Source organism: Poecilia latipinna, unplaced genomic scaffold, assembly GCF_001443285.1.
Source record: "Poecilia latipinna isolate Pla-1442-1.1 unplaced genomic scaffold, P_latipinna-1.0 Scaffold1944, whole genome shotgun sequence".
NCBI classification, from domain to species: domain Eukaryota; kingdom Metazoa; phylum Chordata; class Actinopteri; order Cyprinodontiformes; family Poeciliidae; genus Poecilia; species Poecilia latipinna.
Genome location: NW_015114560.1, coordinates 13,408 through 18,981, shown reverse-complemented (window position 1 = coordinate 18,981; position 5,574 = coordinate 13,408).

Genomic DNA, 5,574 nt, shown 5'->3' with positions numbered 1-5,574 from the left:
TTTAGGGAATCACTGACTTAAAACAAGCTCCTATTTTTTTCTTAAAAGTTACTTGTAAGTTACTTTTGTCTCATTCCAGGTGTATTAAAATATTTGCACTAAAAAACAGATCAAAAATGCTTGGTAAGATTTTGTGTTTTTGCAGTGTTCCAGCTTTTTGTGTTAATCTCTAATATTACAACCTCTTTACAAGAAAAACAAACTTTTTCTATCCCATTTACTTGCACTGAGATTATAGCACACGTGAAAACCCTTAACCTTCTGCCTTGGCTGGTAAATTCAGAAGATATAAGCCAAAATGTTGAGAGTGAAGCTGTAAACTGTGTTTCAGACCAATCAGAATGCCTCATTCCTGACCTTATCATAGCTGCTCACAAATTTACACTTTATGGCTCTTTTTGTTTGTTTTGTCACAATCAGAACAACATTTCTGAGTTTGTTTATTTTTGTTTGTTTAGCTGCTACTTTGGTGTAATTTTTGGAAAAAAAAGAAAGGTTCAAATGTTTTCATTCAGGTATTTAGATTCTTATAGAACATGTTAAATATCTAGAGATTATGGGTAGAAAAGGAGAACAACCAATAGAGGCAAAAATGTGGAATCTCTACTTTTTATTTCACTTTAAAGCTGAAAAAAATTCAGATACGACAAAAAGCTGTTTTATTTTTGCAGATGAACATTCAGAGTTTTTAAAACAAGCCTGAAACAATTTCATTGCATTTTTTTTGCTTTATTTTCAGAGGACAAAAACTAAAATGATTAAGTTGTTTTGGGAAAAAATGAATTAATTGCCCTTTAATTTACATTTGTAAAACAAATACGTCCATATGTCTCAGGTTCAACTGAGGACCAAAATGGCAACATTTGTTTCATTTTCTGTTGGACCATTTCGCTTTCTCACTGCACCCAGTCAAACAAACCAAAATAACTTACAAAAGCTTTTCCCCTCCTCACCTGTGGGGGCGCTGCACCAAAAACCACTGAAGAAAACAACACTAAAGACAATAAATGCAACTTCCTGTTTCACAAAATGCAAATGAAAATGGAGTGGCGTCTCCTTTGTCTTTCCTTAAAAAAACACGAGCCAGCTCTGCCGCTAGCGCGTTTGTTTTGGTTGTATTTACCCAGAATGCCCTGCGCCGTAGTCCGCTTCCTGCTGGTCATGGTGTGAACACATCCTTGCAAATGTTCAGTTTTGTTTCTCCTAGCTGCAAGTTTTAGATCCATTTCTTTGAGATCAGCAGAACACGGTTGGTTCATTTTCCAGGGTAAGTTCTCCTCTTGTGCAGGTATAGAAACGCTAATCACAGGCTATCGTTGAGGAGCTAGCATAGGTAGCATATTTATCCAGTTAATATAAAGTTGAATACTCTTAATGATCGACTAACGATTAATTTATAAGTGGCCATTTTCTTAAAGATCCCAGTTTTCTCTTGCATCAAGAGAACTGACCATCTTTCTATGACATGAAGGGCTAAATTTGTCATATTTGACATTTTTACATGTCGGCTGTGACTGAACAGACTGAAAATGGTGGGGGGTTTTCACGCTATGACACTAAGACAGCCGTCAAAACCAACTGTTCTTATTAGCATAATGTATTTTTATACTAGGTTATTTTCTGCGTTTCCTCCGTTATCACATCCTCATCATCGTGGCGTGTTAGTCATTTTGGTTGAGAAATTGATGCTCGGTTGAATTAACTTAAGGAGCTTTTAGAGTTTTTATACTTCAGAGAAAAGGGTCACATAAGGTTCATTTTGTATCCCATAAATGTCTGTTAGGACCGTTTCATTTCAGAGCGCCGCCATCTTTAATCCTGTATCGACTGCTCCATTTACGGATAACCAGCGGCGCCCTCTGCTGGATGGTGGCCAAACTGCAACACTAAAAAAATAAATAAAAATGGTCTAATCGGACATTATTAGCTAATTGATTGGAACTAATTTTAATCTAATAAATTAATTGACAATCGCAATTCGATAGTTTGCATCACTAATATACATTTTTTGTTTGTTTGATCCACCTGTAGCTGAGATTCCACATTTCCTGCCGCTTTTTCACTGTCACGGTTTTGTAATCTGTACAGGATGTAAAAAGGTTTCGGTGCACACAGAACCAGAGGAACTCTTTTTCTGGCGATAAGTGGCCAAATACCAAGTGCCTCGTTTACCACAAAGTTGTTAAAGTTTCAGCTTCGCTTCGGTTCAGATGGACTTGAGCCGAGAGCGCAGAATGACTGTGGCTGGGATGAAAAAACATACACGAACATCTTGATTTAAATGCAGAAATATACTTTTTTGTACAATTCTTCTGGTGGGTGTTTTCAAATTAGTACAATTAATTCAGAGTAAGTAATGTAGTGCATGACAAGGGTAGTGTTTGTACTGAAGGGTTTGTGGTAAGTATTTGCCTTTATTCTCTCACATATTTACTGCCAGTCAGCCACAGAAATCGGTTTCTCAGTTGAGAAAAAGTGCCATTTTATAAAATCTATATAAAAAAGAAAATATTTCAGAACCACCTGCCTCCTCCAGCATGTTATATTTATCGTCTCTGCCATAAAAGCTCAGATTTTCTGGGCTTTCCTCCTCCTCATTTTGGTTTTTAAAGGACTACTGTGTGACGGTTAACGAAAACGGAGTGGCGTCAGATTTTAGCCACTCCGTGACAATGTCAGTTGGAAAATGTCAGTTGGAAAACCTGACCTAAATGTAAACTCACAGGTTCAATAAAGAGTTGTGTTGTTGCAGATGACTGTTCACTGAAAAATATAAAAAGTAGGGCTATGCAACAAGACGACACTTCATCTGCCCGTAGCTTTACCCGCTGCAGTCCCCGGGTTCATGTTTTCGCGACTGCGAGCGGATTTTACGTCCGTGTGTGAAGAGTTGTAAATTAAATCTGTATTAATAGATGTACAGCTGAGGCAAAAACAGTGTGTAAAAAGTGAAGCACCGGGTTTTATTTTTGTTTTTCTGTGAGAGGTGGAAACAACCCACAAATGAAAACTGTGGCCGCAGATTCGTTTCTAAAATATGAATTAAAGCCACATTTTTCAGAATAACAGTGAAAAAGACTCGATAAGGCTTTGTCCTCGGTCCTTACCTCCTTCCACTGGGATTTTTTTTAAAGGTAAGGCTTGCTGTATGTTATATGTTTGCTTTTGTCAATAAATTCCGAAAAAATGAACAATTATTATGAATAATGATGATTCTGTCTGAAAAACTGGTGAGCGGTGAATATATATATTCAGTAGTGGGCAGGAAGCTAGCTAAAGCACGATGCTAATATGCTAACTTCAATTCAAATTATGTCTGCTCTTGAAAGACTACAATCCTCAAACACCAATTTAATTTAGACATAATTTACATGCTCTATAATGTCACTAGATACTGCATTTATGTTTCTTTATGTTGTGTTTTATTTTGTTCGTGAAAGATTTACATTTGAAATCGAGATAAATTGAGGAACGGAAACGGAACTGCTGCGTAAAGTCTTCACCCTTTCAAAATAAGAGCATGGATATAAACGCTTAGCTACTTGAAGAATTCTTAACCGTTCAGAGCCGACGTTTTAAACCAAATGTCAAATTTTATTCAGCTGTTAGTTAACAAAACAGTGAAGAAAATTAGCGCTGTGAAGTTTATCCAGGATATTTAATTTAGGGAAAGCTAAGTGTGCTAAACATTCAAAAACGTAGCAAAAATGCTAAATAAAAATTAGCTCCACTATTAGTGGAAGTATACCCACAACTGCTGGTGTACGTTTTTACACCAGAAGTCATAATGATCCCAGCAAGGTTAATAAAAAGGGAATTTTCACAAAAGAGACGAGCAATGCTTATAACTGCCTGTTTTAAAGTTTGAATGACAAATATACTTTGTCTTTGTGCTACCATAGAAGCTAACCAATGAAAATTAATGGTACTCCTAGATTTGCTAATAGCATCTTTGTATTTCAACTTCAAAACCTCTATTTTATTGATATTTTTTATGGACAATATTTGTGAATACACCGATTTTCTGCTAATAACTTGGAGCAACGTTCCATGTAAAGCAACTAAAATTATCTAAAAGTCAAACTAAGCTAAAATAATACATTTTATGGAACTAGCTGAGGATTTTATAAATCACAGGATAGTGCAGTGAAAAAGTATTTACTCCTTTTATATTCCTTCTAGTTTTTGCATTTTTGTCACACCTAAATGTTTCAGAACATCTAATAACAGAACATCTAATAAAATATGATTATAGAGCTAACAAATGGTAGATTGCTAGAAATAATCCCAGAATTAAACAATTTTTGATCAAAACTTGTCTGACAGCATGAAGCAGGATTACAGTTCACAAAAAGCAACGTTAAAAAAAATCTAACAGAAACAAAGCAACAGTTACAGTTCCTGCAAACAATGGAGGACGGAACGTCAAGAAGAGTGAATGATGTCCATGAAAAACCTGGAAATTAGTCCAGCAGACTTCCAGGTATTCAGAGAGAACCTGAGTCAGACGACCTTGGCTTCACCTTGGAGCCTGGAGAGACTCTCAGGTGGAAACGTTTACGCCGCAGTGTTCATGCATGGAGAAGAGATGGGAAGAATGTCCAGAACTGAGAAACATCTGGGATGAGTCCCTGGAAAGAAGACGATCTGAAGATGAAGGAAGATGGACAGAAAACTGAACTACGCTGTACGAAAGCTGCCGGGTTGTGATTCTGGAGCACCAGAAATAAAAACCAGTCCTACAGGATCCACAGCACAGATGTTGAGGAAGATGTTTCAGTGAAATAAAACAAACTCTTTAGTCTGGGTTTCTAACTACACATCCCCTGAATCCACCGCTCTCCCTCGTTGGGTCTCAGTTCTTCACAGCTTGGTGGATGTTTTAAATCTGTAAATACGATGACCTGATTAACCCGTACAACTAATAAAGTAGGTGGAAGAAATGCACGTACATCATTCATAAACTGAAGTTATGAATGATGTTTTCAAACTCAAACTCATGATTAAAATTTTTTAAGACTGCAGCAAGTGACACGATGCACCAGCATCGTGTCAGAAACCGACACAATGATGAATGTGTATTAGTTAAGAATTAGACTTGAGTAAAGTGAGTTCTTTGTGAATTATGAACTACTAAACATGAACAAGTATAACATGACCTAACTACTAAACAAGTATAACATGACTTAACTACTACACATGTATAACATGAATTAACTGCTAAACATGGATACAATGACTTCAATACTAAACTCGTATAAAATGACTTGACTACTAAACAAGTATAAAATGACTTAACTACTACACACGTATAAAATGGCTTAACAACTAAACAAGCATAAAATTAACTAACACAAGTATAAAATGGCTTAACTACTAAAGTATAAAATGACTTAACTACGAAACAAGTATAAAATGACTTAACTACTAAACAAGTATAAAATGACTTAACTGCTAAACAAGTATAAAATGGCTTAACTACTAAACAAGTATAAAATGGCTTAACTACTAAACAAGTATAAAATGGCTTAACTACTAAACAAGTATAGAATGACTTTACTAAACAAGTATAAA